Genomic DNA, 22,859 nt, shown 5'->3' on the forward strand with positions numbered 1-22,859 from the left:
GTTAATTGTACCGTGTTTGATTTCTCTAGAGAAATTTAAGTCTGGTAAACAGTTTTCCCCTTGCATGCAGCTTCAAATGTATTGACATTGAAGGAAGGATCCAATTACTATGTGATTAATTGTGGACTGCTGTTGGTCTTAGACTGATTACATTGATGGTTTATGGAGCAGAATCAGTATTTGGCCCAAATATCTTCACCTAAACTGGAAACTTCTACCTAGGGATCAGAACTACATTGAGAAAATATTGCAAGCAGAAGCACATGTAATAAGTATTCAGCTAATTCCCATTGTCACTAAGAAACAGGCTGTTACTAAGCAGTGGTAATTACAATTGCAGCATGTATACTGCTGTTGCCAAGTTTAAAATTAATGAATATTTTATTGTCAACATACAAATACAGAAATATATTGCATTTGCAGTGCAGACAAATCTTCAGTTCTTCAGCAACAGAGACAAATAAAATTTACTCCCATGAAAATTTAATTACAATATGATACATGAAAAAATGAGTGACACTTCATAAATTAGAAAGAGAATTAGAAATTCAAAAATGCTAATTTTTAATAAAGGCAATTAACACACACTAGAACTAAATGTAATCTTTGGCTTCATCAAATGATTTTTCCATTATTCTTTAGTGAAGCATTAAAATTCAAGATGTGAAGGAAAGAAAACATTCAGGAAATACTAATTATGACAAGAAAAGAGAATGAATTCAGGTTTCCCTTCAGGGGTTCCTTTTAAAAAGGTGACTGATAAATAGAAAAAATTCTCTTCATCTGCTATATCTGAGATGACTCTGTGTTTTGCCAATGCTGTCTTCTATTCTAGCTGTAATATCTTAGCAGGTTGGGAATCTTCTAAATCCATCCTTTGATTATTTGTGTCATATGGTTCATTTAATCATGGTAGAGATGAGGACCAATTAAAGAAAATAAATGGTCTAATATTAAGGCCACAGTAAAAGGAATGGCTCTATTGCTATTTAACACATGACTTCTTTGATGAATCTTTGAAAAGAAAATATTGTTGAAGGCTATTTGCCGCCTAGGGTAAAAATAAACAGTTTCTCTTTCCCAAATTTTGCTACCCTACATAGGGTACAGAGATTTTTGTGTTTTTTCTTGCTTTTGAAGGAGAAACATAAACATAAAATTAAGAAATTTACTAAATATGTACACTGTATAACAGGATTTATTTCCATCTGAAAAGAGTACCTCATAAAGAGGGTTTACTATTTTACAAAAGGAGGAAAAATGAGGTATCCTACTATCTCGAAACAAACTAAAACTTCCATTATATTTTGTTTTTACTGTTTTTAGAAATAATATAAATCACATTTTTCACCCTTCCCACCTGCCCAACACTGGAAACGATTACTATCCAATATTTGGTATTAATTTTTACCATGCATGTTTTCTATTTTAAAGTATATATATATATATTTTAGTATATGCACAAACACATGTAAAATTATTGTTTTCATATGAATAATCACAAGCTATATATATCTGTCTTCAGTTTGCCTTTTTTGACCAGCCCATGTTCATGAGATTTATCCACACATTGAAACATGTAACTCTAGTTACTACAGTAAGTCTTCTACGTACAAACCTTCAAGTTGCAAACTTTCAAAGATGTGGACATGGAGGATACTAATGAAGACCTGATGGAATTGGAGGCCCAGAGAAAGAAGGAAGAGAGACAAGAGGAAGAAGTAACTGAAGAACCGAAGAGATTCACTACGCAGGAAATGGCAACGGGATTTTCTTTATTTCAGGTGGCACTGTTAGTTTTGAGGCACAGGACCCAAACGTAGAATGGTACACAAAGGTTGCAGCAGCCGTTCAGATTGCAATCCAGTGCTACCGTGTCATCTATGATGAGAAAAATAGCTACTACCCAGACATCACTGGATCATTTTTTCAAGAGGATAGATAGAATTGAATCCAGCGAGGAACCAGAACCTGTACCATCAACGTCAGGCGTGAGTGAAATTGCAGCTTGCCCTCCATTTCCTATTGCTGATGATCCTTCAGCTCTACCATCTCCCACCTCCTCTCCCTCGTCCAGTCAGTAACTCCTCTTGCCGGTTCACTCGATGCCAGCCCCTGTATGCCAGCTGTTGTACTGCACTATTATACTTTTCGAGGTACTGTGCTGTAAGATTTAAAATATTTTCTTTATTTTGTATATTTGTTTGTTTTTTATGTATTATTTGTGTGAAAAGTATTATAAACCTATTACAGTACAGTACTATATAGCTGATTGTGTTAGTTGGGTACCTAGGCTAACTTTGCTGGACTTATGAACGTGCTCTTGGAATGGAACTTGTTCATAGGCAGGGGATTTACTGTATATGTGTATAACTCATTTATTTTACTACTGATGAATGTTTAGTCGTTTCCATTTTTTTTCATTATAAAGAATGCTGCTACAATAATTCTGGTATAAGTATTCTTTTTTACACATATAAGAATTTCTTTAAGGCAGTAGTCTTGAAACAGGAGTACGTTTATCCTTGATGGCATGCAAAATCCTTCCAGTGTTACACCCATATAGGTAATTTTAAGGTACAAAGTTCCATATCATAAGCTTCCATGTGAATTCATTCATAACTGTCCTCATTTTACAAAAGAATTGACATCTTCATAACAGCAACTCTTCTGATACACGATAATTCTGATATATCTCTCTAGTTACTTAGGTCCTCTTTAATATGTTTCAATAGAATTCTGTAAAATCCTTCAGAAAGTTCTTCCATATTTTTGACAGAATTATTTTTAGCCACATTAAACCTCTTTTCTTAAATTATATTTTTAACTATTTGTGTTAATATAAGAAATATGATTGATTTCTGTAAATGCTAGATTCAAAAATGCTAATAGTTTTTCTACACATTCTCTGGGGTTTCCTATGTAGGACAATTAAATTGCTTTCAAATAATGATAACTGTTTCTTACTTTTGAATCTTCAAAGATTTTGTTTCTTTGTATTGTCTTACTTCAGTTGTTAGAATCTCCATTAAAATTTTCACATAGTGAAATACAGGGTTCTTTGCTTTCTTTGTTTGTTTTACTTTTCTTTGTTTCTTTCTTTCTTTGTTTTACTTTTGAGGGAGTAGGTTAAATTTGCAAATACTCATTTAATTTCTTTGATGATTAGGTCTATTCATTTTTCTTTTTCTTAAAATTTCTTTCCTAAGCTATATTTTTCAAAAAAAATTCTGGTTTTTCTAAGTTTTCAAGTTGATTGGCATACAGTTACTTGTAATATAACAGGTTGTTAAAATGAGACTGCTTCTGTCTCAGCCTTCGCTGAAACTCCAACACAAACAACATGATAGCTCTCAGGTACGTCTTCTTAAAGCAAGTTACCATTTATGAGACTGCCAGCATTTTTTTTTTATCACCCACTGTTGATGGTAGAAAGAGTATGGGTTAATAATGCTTGGAGGGAGCATGTCCATGTCAACGTGCTCTTCACATCCTTCTTCCTCTGTGTGGGACAGAAGCAGTTTCCTTTCCCCTTGCCGTAGTAAGCTGAGTAAAGAGGACTTAAAGAGAGCTACGCAGAGAAGCTGAGAGACTATGTAGAGATTGGTGATCAATTTTCATAGGAACAAATGAAACACAAGAGGTAGTCTGAAGTTAACATAGCAATGAGACAAAAGGCTGTACTCAAACCAAAGGCTCTTCCTCCAAGAGAAGGACAAAGGTACGAATGTCCACAGAAGGAAGTCAGCCAAGAGTTATCTTAAAAGGAACGCAATCCAAGAGGATCATCTGGAGGAACAATGTGACCCAGCCAGAAACTCAAGGGCTGAGGGGAGTTATAATTGGCCAGACAGCAGGGGTGTCCTCTATCAGGAGATCCCCAGTGGGGGATTTCTGAGGAACACATACAAGTGCTCATGAAATCAACACCAGATAAGAATGCATCTGCCATAGCTAGAGGTGAACTGTGTTAGCCAAAGAAGCATTTGTTCTTTTCTCTTAGCCCCCTTTACCTTAACATCTTCCCCAAAGGAGTAAAACTCCACAAAAGGTTAAGGGAAGAGAGAAAACAACCATCCTCCCCACTCCCCCCACTTACTGAAGACTGAAGCAGGCCCTAACTGGAAGAGGAAGGAAAGCTTCTAAGAAGTTCAGAGCAGTCATATTAATGTGGACTGGACTTCTATTACTAAAAATATTTATTTTTACTTTTATTTTTAAGATCAGAAAAATTACGGAATTTGCCAGAGATTTTTTTCAACAGCAAGACAGCATATTTTTCACTATATCTTTGCAAGACACGTGTCAGAAAAAGTGAAGTTCATTTCTGCTTATATCTAAAGAGATCTATGGGGCTTCCCTGGTGGCGCAGTAGTTGAGAATCCGCCTGCCAATGCAGGGGACACGGGTTTGTGCCCCGGTCTGGGAAGATCCCACATGCTGCGGAGCGGCTGGGCCCGTGAGCCATGGCCGCTGAGCCTGCGACGCGTCCGGAGCCTGTGCTCTGCAACGGGAGAGGCCACAACAGTGAGAGGCCCACGTACCGCAAGAAAATAAAAAATAAAAAAAATAAAGAGATCTAGTCCATTGAATAAACTGGTAGGTTCTCTGGTATTATTTTTAAAATCTCTGCTACATCTGTAGTTATGCCCCACTTTGTTATTCATTTTATTATTTATTTGTTTATTCCCTTTTGATGTATGGTCCACTTTGTGTCAAAGAACATATTTTTGGCCTTGTTTATCCTCTTTATTATAGCTTTGTTTCCTATCCCATTATTTTATATACTTGTTTATTATTGTCATTCATTAAATTTCTCTGGATTTGTTCTGCGATAAAGAAGTTTCTCTAACTTCTTAAACTGAACTTTAAGTTCATTGGCTTTCAGCATTTCTTCCTACAGTAAGCCTGTGTTATTATACACTTCTATGTAACACTTATTTGCCATCACTCCAACAACTATTCTCTAATTTGCATTAAAATTCTTCTTTGCTTTTCTGGTTACTTAGAAGTTTGTGTTAAAAAAATTTTTTTTTTTTTGGCCACACTGCATAGCTTGCAGGATCTTAGTTCCCCAATCAAGGATCGAACCTGGGCCCTTGGCACTGACAGTTCAGAGTTCTAACCACTGGACTGCTGGGGAATTCCTAAAAAAATTTCTAAATATATTGTTTTCCTCTTTTGTTATCATTTTTGTTATTGATTTCTAACCTAATTACATTATGGTTAGAAAATACTGCTGTTTGATACCAATCCTTTAAAATGTGTTGAGACTTGACTTACATGGACAGTAATTTGCAGAGATATTCCCTATGTTCTTGAGAAACATATGTTCTCTAATAATTGGGCACGGGGTCCCATTTTTCTTTATTAAATCATTCTCATTAATTGTATTGTTCAAATCTTTTTTTTTCCTGCCCAGTCTATCAAACATAGAAGAACTGTAGATGGATACATATGTCTTTATACTTCATGTTTATTTCATATTTTATTGAAATTAACCAACTCAAGATTTATTATAGCTTCCTGGGAATAGAGATTTTTACTATTAAGATTAAATTATCAAGAACTGTAGGTATAAAGAGTGCACCCCAAGCTCTCTGAATAAGATTGACCCCGTCCAGGGAAGGTACAAAGTGAGAAAGGGTAAGAACTCTCCTTTCCAGACATCCAGGAGGTCATGAGGGAGTCCCAAGGTATCAGACTAAGAATATTCTCCCCCAGGCCTCGATCTCTCTAAATGCAAGAGTTCAGAGAGAATTCAGAGCGCTCAAAAGAAGACTATCCTGACCCCAGCTTCCTTTCATTTCTATTCTCTGAAACTCACAGCCTAGACTTCACTATCTCTCTTGGGACTACCAGGTATAATCGCATGGAGATTGGGAATATAAAGTCCTTATAATTAGAACAGTAAAATGATTCCTTCGTGAACTATTCATGGATACTAAGGTAATAAAATTTAATTATAATATATCAACATACTCAAGAACTTATCAAGCCAATCCAACAATTTAGGAAGGGCATGAGAATACTAATGGAACCTAATTGGTGGCCTACTGAGCTCAGCTTCACTTTGGTAGGTGGCGCTAAAGCACTGGCATCTATTTTGTTTGGATTGCACTGTTGGAGCAAACCTGTAGGTGCTCTCTCCCCCCTCAGTAAATTCAGTTAGTAGGCCAATAGAGTCTCAAAGCTTTTGCCTAACAAAAGCATCTAAGTTTCTCTCTGCCTCCTAGCCAGAGAAATAAAAATGCCTGTAGAGTTTATAGTTGTATAGCTCTTTCAATTCATTATCTCATTTAATCCTCATAACAACTTGGGAAAGTAGGCCTTTATTTAACTTGGAAATGAAATTGAGTTAGTTTTAGAAAGTAGCAATTGGTTCCCCAAGGCTAGATAATTTGTCCAATGTCACAATTAGTAAGGGACAGTGTTAGAATTCAAGTTAGTTTCTCCTGACTCCACCATTATATAATACATTCTTTCCACCATACGTTTCACCCTGTCCAGAATTCTTTGAGTTATGGAGGTATAGAAATATCTCCATTTTACAGGAGAGACTTTGGCATAATTAAATGTTTTACAAATGAGCCATTACAAGAGTGAGTAGAGATTGGACTCTTCCAGACAAAACCTAGGATCTAGGATTCCTAATTCCTCGCTCTGTAATCTTTCTGCTAGCTGACCCTGCCTCAGGGAATGTACTAACAACTCCCTGAGATAATATTCAGTTTTCCTCCAAGGCAGAGTCCCACCCTCTCCAAATAGCGTCATAAAACATGTGCTAATCAGCACAGTCCACAGTCCTCAGCACTTAAGGCAAAGCCAACACCACATTTACTTCTTAAAAAAACTCTATATGATAAATATGCATAGCAGTCAGCTTGGACTTCACGTGTAGCCAGGTGAGGATTTCAAAAAAATTCATCTCAGCAAAAAGTGAGACAACATTTTCCCTGTTCCCTTCATAAGAAGTCAATCTGTAATGATCCCTCAAAAAGCAAAAATTGCTTAAAATAAAATTCCATTTATTTGCAAGTAAATAAAAGATGCTTGTGTTTATTTGTACATTTATTACTTTTGCCCCAGAAAGAATACAAGGTAACTTACAATGATATATAAATGAGATAAGGAAGCACAGATTAATTTTAGAAGCAAAATGATGCGGTTGTAAAATTAGCTAGAGAATAAGGGAAGGAATATCTTTGCTATGCACACATCACAAATTTAGTCAAAATCTTTCCTTGAAGAGATGATTATCAAAACTTTTTTTTGAACCAAAACCAAAACTTTTTTTTTTTTTTTAAAACCAAGAATACATTTTAGTGGGAATACATCCCACTTCTGGGCATATATCCAGACAAAACTCTAATTCAAAATGATACATGCACCCCTATGTTCATAGCAGCACTATTCACAATAGTCAAGACATGGAAACAACTTAAATGCCCATCAACAGATGAATGGGTAAAGATGTGGTACATATATACAATGGAATATTACTCAACCATAAAAAAGAATGAAATAATGCCATTTGCAGCAACATGGATGGACCCAGAGATTATCATACTAAGTGAAGTCAGAAAGAGAAAGACAAATACCATATGATATCACTTATATGTGGAATCGAAAATATGGCACAAATGAACATATCTATGAAACAGAAAGAGACTCATGGACATAGAGAACAGACTTGTGGTTGCCAAGGGGGAGGGGATTGGAGGAGGGATGGAGTGGGAAGTTGGGGTTAGCAGATGTAAGCTATTACATACAGAATGGATAAACAACAAAGACCTACTGTATAGTGCAGCGAACTATATTCCATATCCTACGATAAACCATAATGGAAAAGAACATTTAAAAAAAGAATGTATATATGTACAACTGAATCACTTTGCTGTATGTCAGAAATTAACATAACATTGTAAACCAACTATAGTCAACTGAAAAGAAAATAATACTTTTTTTTTTTTAAGAATACATTTTAACTGAATGGATAATCTGTTTTTCAAGAGGTCCTTTGCTTAGCTCAGACTTGGTAAATATCTAGTGGTAGAGAGATACATTATAATGGAGAACATATTAATGTAGAATGCAACTATTTGGGGTCACCAGTTAAATACAGGTTCATAGGCTTTGAAGACAACTAACCTAGATATAACACTACCCATCTCTGATGAAAACTAAGGAGCCTGACAAGATTGAATTCCTGATTAACGATTCTCACGCTTTCCTTGGAAGTTACAAAGGTAGGACCCACATGTAAAATAAAAACTTTTCTTAGAAAATTGTTTTGCATCCTCTCTAGCAGAAGGATACTTGGGTAATAAGGGCCTATTGACAAAATTCCTTTAAATGAAAGTTCTAATGAATTTAGTTATGCAGATTTTCTTTGAAAAATGTGAATGCTCTTAAGAAGTGTGGTTCATATGACAGTATTTTGTATCAAAAATGCTTTAATTATTACCAAAATTCTAAAAGTAGACACTCTTTGTGGATTGCCTCTATAAATCACATAAAAAGGTACCTATCTAGAAATTGAATGCTACTGCCCAGAATTCTTCCTTCACGTAGACACATCCTCATCTGTGGAAATTTAGACTGTTCCTATTTTAAGCTTCTATAGACGAAAGGTTCACGCCTGCATTTTTGAAACTAACAGTGTAATTTATTCAATCATCCAAAAAATATTGATTGGATACCTACTATACGTCAGACATTGTGTTAAGGTGCAGGATACAGCAGTTAACAAAACGGACAAAATTATCTGCTCTCATATTCTAGTGGTAGAGCTAGAAAAAAGTCAAAATAACTAAAATAAGTTGTTTATTAGAGTATAGTGGATGGCAGTGAAAAAATCTGGAGGAAAATGGAATGGGGAAAGGCAGGGATGGGAGTTGCAATTGTAAATAGAATTGTTGGGAATTCCCTGGTAGTCCAATGGTTAGGATTCAGCTCTTTCACGGCTGTGGCCCCTAGTCAGGGAACTAAGATCCCACAAGCTGCATGGCACAGTCCCCCCTCCACCAAAAAAAAAGAATTGTTAGGGAAAGGCTCAATGATATTATGAGATTTGAAAGAGGTATGGTCATGAGCCATGTAGATACATGGAGAAAAAACACATTAGGTGTAAAGGCCAGCAATGGGAATATGCATACATGTTTGACAATCTTCAAGTTAAATGAATATGGTCCAGTGTGTGAAGGGGAAAGTAGGAAGAGATGAGATCTGGGGAGTAAATAAGAAGTCAGATGATGGTGGGGCTTTTAGGCAATTGTAAGGATGTTGGAATTTTTTCTGATTGACTTGGGTAGTGGCTAGAGAGCTTATTCCAGCCAAACGGTATGATCTGACGCATCACTTTACATTTGTCTCACTGCAATTCTTTTCTCACTTTTTCTCCCTGGCACTTATCTATTTGAAATCCACTAATGCATTATGTTTATTTGAGGAAGTGCTCTATCATGTAGCTTTATATTTCACTTTGTATTCCTTCCTCTATATTTATTATAAAGTGTTAAGTAAGATTGGACTCAGCACCCAGAAGCTTCCACAATTAACACTTTTACATCCAAGTGTAATAAAGGTGTTAAGCATTTATGTTACGATTTTAGGTGATAAAGGAGGATATTCCATCATATCACATGCACATGTCCAATATCATCTCAAATTCACAAGCACAACGTACAAAGGAAAAAAGATCAAACAGAAATATCCCAAAAGTCCAAAAGATGATTTTCTTTTTTCAACTTTCAGTATATTTTAATTCATGCGAGGAAACAAAAATTGTTAGAGGGTGCTAGAAGTCACCCTCCACATATACATGGTGTATATTGAGATGTTTTTGAAAGCAGACACTGAGAAGTCTGGGGAGAAAGATGTTTATGAGGGATCAACACATGTGAAAGAAAGGCTGGGGATGGAAAAGCAAGAGTGGGAGGAATAAGACAAACTGCAGTGCAGGTCTGACAATCCTAGTCAACCCCATGAGAAGTTCCGAAACAAAACTTGCCCATAAGAGAAAGACTGCTTTAGACCAAAATGGCCCAGCCTTTAAGTCCCCACCTCAGTCAGTTACTTGTTGAAGGAGTGGCCTCTGAGGAGGCAGTTTTCCGGAGCGAGGCATACCCTGAGCCACTGACAGCTATAGTCCTCTAATGACCAAACTTCCCTCTGCTGAGCCAGTCCTTTCCTGAAGGGCGGTGTAGATTTGTGTTTCCCATACACACATGCCTGTGCAAAACATGTCACAACGCATGCCCTGTGATAATGTGTTGTCTTTCTAGCCTCTTGGTTCTCATCCATTCTCTGAGGAGAAAAATAAGTAAAACTGAGCAAAGAGATTCCTGCAACAAAAGTAAACAGAGGAAGAAAAGGACTCTAACCCCTCGGGCATCTCTAGGTGGAGAAGGGAGAGACAGTGGGGGTCATTTCCACATTGTAATGACTCATGATGGACGCAACAGTGCTGTGAGGGACCAAGGCAATGGGAGCAGAATGTTATTAGAGCCAGAAGAGCTGAGGAGTCTGACACTGCTTTTTCTCCATTTCTTTACCTTCCATGATGGCTTCTGTCCCTACAAAGCCACTGTTACAGATCTGGCCAAAGACACAGACAACTACCGTTTTGACAAATCTCAAGCACATTTTTAGTGTTTATCTTTGCTAGGTGTCTCCTTCGAATTCGACACATCTCATTACATATGGTTTTCTTAAATACATGTCACCACACTCTCCTTGCCTGCCACCTTCTCTTTGCTCCTTCTCAGCTTGATTTGTCAGTTTTTCATTCTCCTTCTAAGACCAAAATCTTTACGTTCTCAGAACTGTTTCCTACATCCCTTCACTTCTGTGTTAAATCCCACATTATTTCTTTGCATTGAGTTTCATAGCAGTTCTATGAGATGACTCCCACATTTATATCTCCAGCCAATCTCTTATTTGAGTTCCCAACTTGTATATCAAATATGTCTTTGAAATTTCCACATAGGTGCCCCGAAAGCATCACATACCTAAATGTGCAAAACTGAACATTTGATCCTTAATTCCCCCTCCAATACACGATAGTGTTTCTCCAGTCTTCCAATATGCTTATAGCCAGAACATCCAATGCTTTTTTATACTCTTTTCCAGAACATCCAATATTTTAAGCCTGAAATCTAATACTCATGTGCTTAGTATACCAAGTATACTTAATTTGAATTCCAAAATACGCATTTCCTCTTCTCTCTATGGCCACTGCCATGACTCTAGTACATGTCATCCATCAGGTCTTATCCAGATCCCCTTCTATAACCTTTTTACTCTTCATCTGCAAAAATCCATTCTCCAAAGGGTAGGCAGAGTGATGTTTTTAAAATGCAAACAGGATCATATGAAAAACCTTCTAATAAAACGTATAAAAATCCAAATTCCTTACCACACTCTACAAGCGCTTGCATCACATGGGTTTTGTTTGACTCTTCATCTTCCTTCCTTCTTCTTCCCTGAATTCACTCTGCCCCAGACACACTGACATTCTTTCTCTTTCTCTAATGCGCTGAGCTCTTTCCCACTCTTCAACGTTTGCAGATTCTGTTTCTTTTTCTGGACCGCTCCTTCTCACTCTCTCTGTTTGTATCACATGGCATAGAGCCCTTCTCACCACTACAGAGTTTACATCCATTAGTTTGTTTAATTGTCTAGTCTCTGACTCCCATATTAGAGTGTAAGCTCCGTGAAGGAGAGGAAAGCATGCTTGTTCACCACTATATCCCAAAGCATGCTTTGTTCACCACTATACCGCCAGCAATAAGCACAATACCTGTAAGTCCCTAATAAATATTTGCTGGATGAATTTATAAAGCCTTTCATCAACATAAACATTAAGAAATGACATTTTTTAACTTTCATTTTAGGAAGATAAAATGTATTGCAAATTTGCTCAGATGTTGTAAACAGTGAATATGAAAGACAAAGGCTTGAAGACATCCTCTGGTCCAGATAAGCTTCCACCCAGTCTCATCAGGATGACTTTCAGAGCTTCCTCACTTGTCACTTGTCTCCTCGCCTCCCCCTTGTCCCTGCTAAAATGCACTCTCCACACAGCAGTCACATCTGGGACTAGTCTTTTGTCACGTTTCAAAGGAAAGCAGAAGAGGCAATGCCAAAATAAAGCACAGTTTCAGAAGAAGCCTCCAAAGACGACTTATGCCTATTTAGTTCTTTCCCTCCAAACCCCTTGAACTTCTTAGTTACTGAAAGAAAAATTACTATGGACAGATCTTTGAAAGAAGGCATTGATGGCTTCCTTGAAAATCAGGAAAAGTCAATACTGAAATGGCAGTGGGAAACAGCACAGAGACAATCTCCAAAGGGAACTCATCAGTATGTCACCTTTAGTATCAAAGACACACAGACAAGCTCAGTTGACTTTAATTAAGGTCTCCCTAGCTCACCAGAAGGTGAACTTTCCTAGCATTCCTAGCACAACAGATAAAGGATAATAATTTGCCAGCTAGGATAAGTGTGAAAGATCCTTTGGCCCCAGGGTAGCTATATAATCCTTAGAAGTAATTAGTAAAAGATTATAACGTGTTACTCTGCATTCACGGCAAAACACCTTGTTATCGTAGCAATGGCCTAGATATCTGTTAAACTGACACCTATTGAATAAGTATCTTAATAAAATCAACACATCAAAACTCAGAGAAACAAGCTTGTGTTTTAATGTCATCATAATATTTCCTATGATCATATTTAAATGCAGTCTTCCTTAACACGTCTGTTAAACTGTCATGCTCCGTAATTGGTAAATTTATAAGAAAGCAGCATTTTCTTTGAAAAGAAGCTCAGATTTTTTTTTTTAATCCAAAATCATGTAGACCACAGCCATATTAGGCAAAGAACAAGAAAGTTTAATAAGAAGCTGGAGGTTAAAATTTATGTTGGATGCCAAGTTTGCAAAACCTTGCAAGAAATTTTATCCATGGCCCATTATAGCAATCCTGTAAGGAAGTTCAGTGCTTAAATTAAATTAACATCGTAATTTTACAGATGAACAAAATGGAGATGCAGAGAGGGTAAGTGTGTAGGGTCTCCTAGGAAGTCAGTGGGAAGGTGTGTGGTGGGGAGTAGAGCCTGAAGCCCTTCTCCTTTTCCGGCTAGCAGGTGGTACTGACTCCATGGGGTTCCTTTCCTGAGGAACAGAACACATATGCAAGTGTCTATGGACATTTAAAATGCATAAGAACTCTTTTGAAACTAGTTCTCTTAATGCAAAAAATTCTTCAAAAAGAATGATTTTCCAGATAGGTAGAACAGAAATCATAGTGAATTCTGACAAGAAAATGTCTTTTTAATTCTATAATCCTCCACTTAACTAGATATCTGTCCTTGAGCAAAATAACTTCTCTGTGACTCAGTTTCCTCACTTTAAAAATTGATATAGTAACAGAAGCTTCTCTCACAGGATTGTGGGAAAACAAAAAAGTAATGCATTGAAAGGTCAACAAATAACTCCTGGAGTGCCTATCGTATGGCAAAGCACTCCAGATACTAAGATTCAGGCACCTGGTCTCCATCCAGGAATGTAGCACTACTGAAAAGCTTAAGGCTGTTTATTTATATGCAGACAACCGAGTGTCCTGTGCAAATGTGAAGAGCTAAATTGCCTCATCTTGGGCATAGATTTCCCCAGTAAGCCAACCTTTACTTCTAAACTAGGGATTAAGACAAGTGCCCCTTAAGGGGAGAGTGCAAGGCAGCTGTGAGGGAATTTAATGTTTGTTCAGTACTTTATTTCCTGAGAGAAAGAGACAATGTAAATAACAGTAAGCAAACTCTCAGTACAACATCCCAGAAAAACACATGCAGGTGAGTATAAACTCTGTAAATAACGAACCAGACACCTATCATCTAGACTGCTATGAATTCATGCACAGAATCTTCATTAAAATTATGTGTGACTGATAGAACTTAAAACAGCAACTAATTCTTTTTAAGGAAAAAACCTGCAAAACCCACATAGAAACAAAAGTATACCATAATATGTCTTCAAAATTCTTTCCTTTTTGAAGTAATATTCACTGAGCAATTTTTTAATCAAATAAGACTGGGTATGCCTCTTTCTGCAAAATGTATCCTTGAATTTTCAGAGCACTCATTTATTTTGTAAGTAAAATGTGAATGGGTAGCATCTCATTTATTTCATTATGCATTTTGTAACTAAATATGTCAAATGAGTTTAAACTATTTTTTCATAAGCATTACATTAGTTATCAAATGCACAGCAATTTATCCTAAAAACATAATGGTAGAAAACCATAAGCATTCATCAGTTCACAGTTACTATGGTTCAGGGATTCAAGAGAAGACTTAGCAGGCTGGGGTCCCATTACACCGCAGTCAGGATGTTGGTAGGGGCTTCCGTCATCTGAAGGATTAATTAAGGCTGTAGCAGTGGTTTCCAAGATTATTTATTTACATGGCTGTTGGCAAGAGCTCTCAGTTGTCCTCACACATGAGCCTTTCCACAGCCTGCTTAATATCCTCAAAACATGTCAATCTGGCTTCTCCCTGAGTGAGCCAGGAGAGAAGACGGCTGAAGCCACCCTGGCTTTTATGACCTAGTCTTGCAAGTCTCACATGGTCACTTCCTCTTTTTGTATCTGTTCATTAGAAGTGAATCACTAAATCCAGCCCACACTCTGGAGGATGTGATTAGGATCTACCTCTTGAAAGGAAGAGTATCAGATAATTTGTGGACATATTTCAAACTAGCACAGTTATTTATTTTACAGCTATTTCCAGTATTGGGCTCTTATAGGGAGACTAGCATATGTTGGTAACACCTAATTCTCTATCAATTACCTATGAGGTAGTAGAACCATTCAGTGTAGTGGCTCAGAGCTGAGATTCTGGGGCCAGACTGCCCAGGTCAAAGTCTTGGCTCTAATATGTACTAGCTGTGGATCAAGGGTCAATTAACTAACATGTGCCTCAGTGCTCCCTCTTCAAACAGGAGCTAATGATATTTCTTACATTTTAGGCTTTTTCTGAGGACTAAATGCATAGATGTGAATAAAATGCTTAGATTATTGCTTGCCACATTATAAATGTCCAATAAGCTTTAATGACTGTTATGAGTTGGTGTTAACTGTAATAGCTCAGCTATATTCCATAGTCAGAAATGTATTTCTCTTTGTCAACAATAGAAGACTTTGAATTGAACCATTAGACAACAAGCATACCTAAAACAGCACGATTGATTACTCAGAATAACAAAAATTCCCTTTAGACTATTTCATCAATACATTTTAAGTGAAGGATTTACCTCCTTGTCTCCAATTTGAGAATGATTTTCTTTGGGGTATTTAGAGCCCTATAAGTAGTTTTATTTTTACCTTTCTAACATACAGGTATTTATTCATCTCAAATAGTTGAATCAGATGAAAACAATGCTGCCTGAAATTAGTTTGGTTACTTTGCTTTCCTCTTTCCAGAAGCTTGTATCTCAGCTCTACCTGAATGTACTTGGTTTTTTTTTTTTTCTTTTGACAGGCATATCCCCTACTACTATGCTGTGTTTCTTTACAGCTTGATTGCAATGTGTCAAAACTGCTGGGCTCTAATCATGAAACTTTTTTTTCAAAGATTCAGTCACTTCCAAGTAGCTGAATAGTTACACCCATCCACCGACTGTTACTGTCAGTATCCTGCTGCCTCCCCATATGAGGAGCTCCCAAGCTTTGGCAGTTTAATGAGCACTTTGAGCTGTGAGTACTATTTTCTCTGTGAGGCCAGGGTCATAAATCCCTCCAAGTCTCTCCCCACCCAACACCCATATTAGAGAGAGAGAAGAGAAAAGCTTCCTTGCTCTCCACGCCACCATTCTTTCTCCTGGCAGATCAAAAAAAATTCTCTCAGCCCTTCTAAACCTGCCATTACCAATCCTGCAATCTCAATGTCTCTCTCTGCCTCCTGTTCAGAACCAAATGTAATTTTTCTAGAAGCAACCTGTGACAGCAGATCTGTCATACACCAAGATGATCAGATTGGGGAAGCCCTTCCAGGACTGTACAGTAGAAAACTGTGCTGTGCACAAATAAACTGTTTACCTGCAAACATATCTTCAAGATCTCCTTTCACTTCTGAGAGTATCTGGGTTTTTTTTTTTTTTCTGATATGACAAAAGAGAGTATTAAATCATATTTCTATCCTACAACTTGAAAAGTTTTGGGTATTGTTAGGTAGGTACCACTCAGTAATTTGAATTCTCCTTCCCATTTCCACCCCCTGTGTTATATATACTTCTATCTTTTAAAACACACACACACACACACACACACACACACACACACACACACACAATTTTTCCAAAATGGAATCACAATATACAGAATATTCTTCAATTTGCTGCTTTCTAAAATTAATATGTGGTATTGTATCTACCTAATCAGTACCAACCATGCACATGAGATTTGTAATTGGATTATCTGGACATACATCCCATGTCCTCCACTCAGCACTGTATTAAATTGGGTAAATTACTTAACATTTTAATCCTTCCTTAGCTGTAAAATAAGGACAGTATCTATCTCATAGGGTTATTGTGAGGACTACATATGATACAATAAGCACTTAGCACATTGCCTAGCAATTAGAGAGCAATCAGCATATTTCAGCTATTGATATAGTTATATTTATTATTGCTATATAACTACTATTTAACAAATTTACTTCATTTATTAAAATGACAAAAAAAATCATATTCCGTTTTACGGGTTGATGAAACTCAATGTCTCCAACCAATTCCCTATTAATGGCTCTTTAGATGGTTTCTAAATTTTTATATTATAAAATATGATGATGGGGGATTAGGAAGCAAGATCGCGGAGTAGAAGGACGTGCTCTCACTCCCTCTTGCAAGAACACCAGAATCACAACTAGCTGCTGGACAATCATCGACAGGAAGACACTGGAACTCACCAAAAAGATACTCTACATCCAAAGACAAAGGAGAAGCCACAATGAGATGGTAGGAGGGGCACAATCAAAATGAAATCAAATCCCATAACTGCTGGGTGGGTGACTCACAAACTGGAGAACACTTATACCACAGAAGTCCACCCACTGGAGTGCAGATTCTGAGTCCCATGTCAGGCTTTCCAACGTGGGGGTCTGGCAAAGGGAGGAGGAATTCCTAGAGAATCAGACTTTGAAGGCTAGTGGGATTTGATTACAGGACTTTGACAGGACTGGGGAAAACAGAGATTCCACTGTTGGAGGGCACACGCAAAGTAGTGTGCTCATAAGGATCCAGGGGAAAGAGCAGTGACCCCATAGAAGACTGAACCAGACCTACCTGCTAGTGTTGGAGGGTCTCCTGCAGACGCAGGGGGTGGCTGTTTCTCACAGTGAGGACAAGGACACTGGCAGGAGAAGTTCTGGGAAGTACTCCTTGGCATGAGCCCTCCCAGAGTCCACCATTAGGCCCAACAAAGAGCCCAGGTGGGCACCAGTATTGGGTCGCCTCAGGCCAAAAAACCAACAGGGAGGGAACCCAGCACCACACATCAGCAAACAAGCAGTTTAAAGTTTTACTGACCTCTGTCCACCAGAACAACATCCAGCTCTACCCACCACCAGTCCCTCCCATCAGGAAGCTTGCACAAGCCTCTTAGATAGCCTCATCCACCACAGAGAAGAGAGCAGAAACAAGAAGAATTAAAATCTTGCAGTCTGTGGAACAAAAACCACATTCACAGAAAGACAGACAAGATGAAAAGGCAGAGGGCTATGTACCAGATGAAGGATCATGACAAAACCCCATTAAAACAACTAAATGAAGTGGAGATAGGCAAGCTTCCAGAAAAAGAATTAAGAATAATGATACTGAAGATGATCCAGGACCTCGGAAAAAGAATGGAGGCAAAGATCAAGAAGATAAAAGAAATATTTAACAAAGACCTAGAAGAATTAAAGAAAAAACAGATAGAGATGAACAACACAATAACTGAGATGAAAAATACACTAGAAGGAATCAATAGCAGTATAACTGAGGTGGAAGAACGGATAAGTGACCTGGAAGACAGAATGGTGGAATTCACTGCTGTGGAACAGAATAAAGAAAAAAGAATGAAAAGAAATGAAGACAGCCTGAGAGAACTCTGGGACAACATTAAATGCAACAACATTCGCATTATAGGGGTCCCAGAAGGAGAAGAGAGAGAGACAGGACCCGAGAAAATATTTGAAATGATTATAGTCAAAAACTTCCCTAACATGGGAAAGGAAATAGCCACCCAAGTCCAGGAAGCGCAGAGAGTCCCAGACAGGATAAACCCAAGGAGAAACACACCAAGGCACATAGTAATCAAATTGGTAAGAATTAAAGACAAAGAAAAGTTATTGAAAGCAGCAAGGGAAAAACGACAGATAACATACAAGGGAACTCCCATAAGGTTAATAGCGGATTTCTCAGCAGAAACTCTACAAGCCAGAGGGAGTGGCAAGACATATTTAAAGTGATGAAAGGGAAGAAGCTGCAACCAAAATTACTCTACCCAGTAAGGATCTCATTCAGATTCGATGGAGAAATTAAAAGCTTTACAGACAAGAAAAAACTGAGAGAATTCAGTATCACCAAACCGGCTATACAACAAATGCCAAAGGAACTTCTCTAAGTGGGAAACACAAGAGAAGGAAAGGACTTACAAAAACAAACCCAAAACAATTAAGAAAATGGTCATAGGAACATACATGTTGATAATTACCTTAAATGTGAATGGATTAATGCTCCAACCAAAAGACACAGGCTTGCTGAGTGGACATGAAAACAAGAACCATATATATGCTGTCTACAAGAGACTGACTTGAGACTGAGGGACACATACAGACTGAAAGTGAGGGGATGGAAAAAGATATTCCATGCAAATGGAAATCAAAAGAAAGCTGGAGTAGCAATATTCATATCAGATAAATAGACGTAAAAATAAAGAATGTTACCAGAGACGAGGAAGGACATTACATAATGATCAAGGGATCAATCCAAGAAAAAGATATAACAATTATAAATATATATGCACCCAGCATAGGAGCACCTCAATACATAAGGCAACTGCTAACAGCTATAAAAGAAGAAATTGACAGTAACACAATAATAGAGGGCTTCAACACCACACTTACACCAATGGACAGATCATCCAAAGAGAAAATTAATAAGGAAACACAAGTTTGAAACGACACAATAGACCAGATATATTTAATTGATACTTATACGACATTCCATCCAAAAACAGCAGGTCACACTTTCTTCTCAAGTGCGCATAGAACGTTCCCCAGGATAGATCACATTGGGTAACAAATCAAGCCTCAGTAAATTTAAGAAAATTGAAATCATATCAAGCATCTTTTCTGACCACAATGCTATGAGACTAGAAATCAATTACAGGGAAAAAAAATGTAAAAAACACAAACACATGGGGGCTAAACAATAATTTACTAAATAAACAAGAGATCACTGAAGAAATCAAAGAGGAAATTGAAAAATACCTGGAGACAAATGACGATGAAAACACGACAATCCAAAACCTATGGGATGCAGCTAAAGCAGTTCTCAGAGGGAAGTTTAAAGCAATACAATCCTACCTCAAGAAACAACAATCATCTCAAATTAACAATCTAACCTTAGAGAACTAGAGAAAGAAGAACAAACAAAACCCAAAGTTAGTAGAAGGAAAGAAATCATAAAAATCAAAGCAGAAATAAATTAAATAGAAACAAAGAACACAATTGCAAAGCTCAGTAACACTAAAAGCTGGTTCTTTGGGGCTTCCCTGGTTGCACAGTGGTTGAGAGTCGGCCTGCTGATGCAGGGGGCATGGGTTCATGCCCCGGTCCGGGAGGATCCCACATGCCGCCGAGCGCCTAGGCCCATGAACCATGGCCGCTGAGCCTGAGCATCTGGAGCCTGTGCTCCACAATGGGAGAGGTCACAACAGTGAGAGGCCCGTGTACCGCAAAAAAAAAAAAAAAAAGCTGTTCTTTGAGAAGATAAACAAAATTGATAAACCATTAGCCAGACTCATCAAGAAAAAGAGGGAGAGGATGCAAATCAATAAAATTACAAATCAAAAAGAAGTTACAACAGACACCGCAGAAAAACAAAGCATCCTAAGAGACTATTACAATTAACTCTATGCCAATAAAATGGACAACCTGGAGGAAATGGACAAATTCTTAGAAATGTATATCTTTCCAAGACTGAACCAGGAAGAAATAGAAAATATGAACAGATCAGTCATAAGTAATGAAATTGAAACTGTGATTGAAAATCTTCCAACAAACAAAAGTCCAGGACCAGATGGCTTCACAGGTGAATTCTATCAAACATTTAGAGAAGAGCTAACACCCATCCTTCTGAAACTCTTCCAAAAAATTGCAGAGGAAGTAACACTCCCAAACTCATTCTACGAGGCCAGCATCACCCTGATACCAAAACCAGACAGAGATACTACAAAAACAGAAAATTATAGACCAATACCACTGATGAATATAGATGCAAAATCCTCAACAAAATACTAGCAAACAGAATCCAACAACACATTAAAAGGATCATACACCATGATCAAGTGGGATTTATCCCAGGGATGCAAGGATTCTTCAAAATATGCAAATAAATCAATGTGATACACCATATTAACAAATTGAAGAATAAAAACCATATGATCGGGCTTCCGTGGTGGCGCAGTGGTTGAGAGTCCGCCTGCCAATGCAGGGGACACGGGTTCGTGCCCCGGTCCGGGAAGATCCCACATGCTGCAGAGTGGCTAGGCCCGTGAGCCATGGCCACTGAGCCTGCGCATCCGGAGCCTGTGCTCTGCAACGGGAGAGGCAACAACAGTGCGAGGCCCATGTACCGCAAAAAAAAAAAAAATCATATGATCATCTCAATAGATGCAGAGAAAGCTTTTGACAAAATTCAACACCCATTTATGATAAAAACTCTCCAAAGAGTGGGCATAGAAGGAACCTACCTCAACATACCAAAGGCCATATACGACAAACCCACAGCAAACATCATTCTCAATGGTGAAAAACTGAAAGCATTTCCTCTAAGATCAGGAACAGGACAAGGATGTCCACTCTCGCCACTATTATTCAACATAGTTTTGGAAGTCCTAGCCAAGGCAATTAGAGAAGAAATAGAAAAAAGTATTCCAAATTGGAAAAGAAGTAAAAGTGTCACTGTTTGCAAATGACATGATACTGTACATAGATAATTCTAAAGATGCCACCAGAAAACTGCTAGAGCTAATCAATGAATTTGGTAAAGTTGCAGGATAAAAAATTAATGCACAGAAATCTCTTGCATTCCTATACACTAATGATGAATAATCTGAAAGAGAAATTAAGGAAACACTCCCATTTACCATTGAAACAAAAAGAATAAAATACCTAGGAATAAACTTACCTAGGGAGACAAAAGACATGTGTGCAGAAAACTATAAGACACTGATGAAAGAAATTAAAGATGATATCAACAAATAGAGAGATATAACATGTTCTTAGATTGGAAGAATCAATATTGTAAAAATGACTATACTACCTAAAGCAACCTACAGATTCAGTGCAATCTCTATCAAATTACCAATGGCTTTTTTTTTACAGAACTAGAACAAAAAAATCTTAAGATTTGTATGGAGACACAAAAGACTCTGAATAGCCAAAGAGGTCTTGAGGGAAAAAAACGGAGTTTGAGGAATCAGACTCCCTGACTTCAGACTATACTACAAAGCTAGAGTAATCAAGACAATATGGTACTGGCACAAAAACATAGATCTATGGAACAAGATTGAAAGCCCAGAGATAAACCCACACACCTATGGTCAACTAATCTATGACAAAGGAGGCAAGGATATACAATGGAGAAAAGACAGTCCCTTTGATAAGTGGTGTTGGGAAATCTGGACAGCTATATGTAAAAGAATGAAATTAGAACACTGCCTAACACCATACACAAAAATAAACTCAAAATGGATTAGAGACCTAAATGTAAGACTGGACACTATAAAACTCATAGAGGAAAACATAGGAAGAACACTCTTTGACATAAATCACAGCAAGACCTTTTTTGATCCACCTCCTAGAGTAATGGAAATAAAACCAAAAATAAACAAATGGGACCTAATGAAGCTTAAAAGTTTTTGCACAGCAAAGGAAACTACAAACAAGATGAAAGGACAACACTCAGAATGGGAGGAAACCGTTGCAAATGAATCAATAGACAAAGGATTAATCTCCAAAATATATAAACAGCTCATGCAGCTCAATATTAAAAAAACCAACAACCCAATCCAAAAATGGGCAGAAGACCTAAATAGACCTTTCTCCAAAGAAGACATACAGCTGGCCAAGAACCACATGAAAAGCTGCTCAACATCACCAATTATTAGAGAAATGCAAATCAAAACTACAATGAGGTATCATCTCACACCAGTTGGAATGGGAATCATCAGAAAATCTACAAACAACAAATGCTGGAGAGGGTGTGGAGAAAAGGGTACCCTCTTGCACTGTTGGTGGGAATGTAAATTGATACAGCCACTATGGAGAACAGTATGGATGTTCCTTAAAAAACTAATAATAGAGTTACCATATGACACAGCAATCCCACTACTGAGCATATACCCAGAGAAAACCATAATTCAAAAAGACACATGCACCCCAATATTAATTGCAGCACTATTTACAATAGCCAGGACATGGAAGCAACCTAAATGCCCGTCAACAGACGAACTGATAAAGAAGATGTGGTACATATATATAATGGAATATTACTCAGCCATAAAAAGGAATGAAATTGGGTCATTTGTAGA

The sequence above is a fragment of the Stenella coeruleoalba genome, assembly GCF_951394435.1.
Source record: "Stenella coeruleoalba genome assembly, chromosome: 11".
Taxonomy (NCBI): Eukaryota; Metazoa; Chordata; class Mammalia; order Artiodactyla; family Delphinidae; genus Stenella; species Stenella coeruleoalba.